Consider the following 991-nt stretch of genomic DNA (forward strand, 5'->3'; position numbering starts at 1 on the left):
GTGCTCAAAGGAATAATGAACTGGAGGAATTCCATGTGAACTGGAATGACTTCCAGGAATTGATGCAAAGTGAAAGGAGCAGAACCAGGAGAACCTTTGTGAGATTTAAAATGGTTGAGGTCTTAAACTGTAGTGGTTAAAATAGTGGAAGATATAAATTGTGATAGATATAAGAGAGGGTAAGTAAGTTTGACCACAGAAGTATGTTTCACTACAGTGTCTTGGGTTTAAAATCAAATATAAGGTGGGGAAATATTCCCAATTATTCAAATACCGAAGTCAATTGGGTTTTATAGAGATTTTAATTAACAATACAATGAGTAATCAAAGAAAGAGAGAGTAAGAAAGGAATAAGTATGAAGGGCCTCAAGCCAATATGGCCTAGACCTGAGTCTTAAAAGAAAAATCAAGTCAGTTTTTTATAACTCACCATAAGATCTGTCTAAGTAAGGATTTCTAATGACACCAGGCCAGCAGCATCTCAGCTGCTTTCGCCAGCTCCCTCCTCCATCTGAATGTTTCAGAATCAGTCTCCTCAGAATGAGTCTCTCCAATCTGAATGTTTCAGAATGACTTTCCAGCTCTTCCCTGAGCTCTTATTTTTAAGGGCAAAATCTTCTCTGTCACCTCCCCTAAGTCCTTACATCTACCAATCACTGTAGATGTTTCTAAAGGACCGCCCATTCTTAGTGAAGGTGTGGATTTTTGAGTAATTCACACCAGGAAAGCTCTGAGTAAGTTTTCCAGTTCTTTGTTCCTTGTAAATTCACAAGTTGCTTGACCTTTATAGGTACTTAGCTTAAGAAAAGTATGGGTTTAAGTACTTTTCGTTGTTCAGAAAAGAGTTTACAACTTTATCTTCCCCTCGGGCAGACCCAAGTAGGTCAAGTAGAATTCTCACATTCCTGCTTTAAGTAGAGTTCACTGCCCAAATGGGGAATGGTCTTAATCCAATCTTATAAAGTAGGGTCTGGGAAATTTTAAGGTTTAC

This window comes from Monodelphis domestica, chromosome 8, assembly GCF_027887165.1.
Source record: "Monodelphis domestica isolate mMonDom1 chromosome 8, mMonDom1.pri, whole genome shotgun sequence".
Classification (NCBI taxonomy): Eukaryota; Metazoa; Chordata; class Mammalia; order Didelphimorphia; family Didelphidae; genus Monodelphis; species Monodelphis domestica.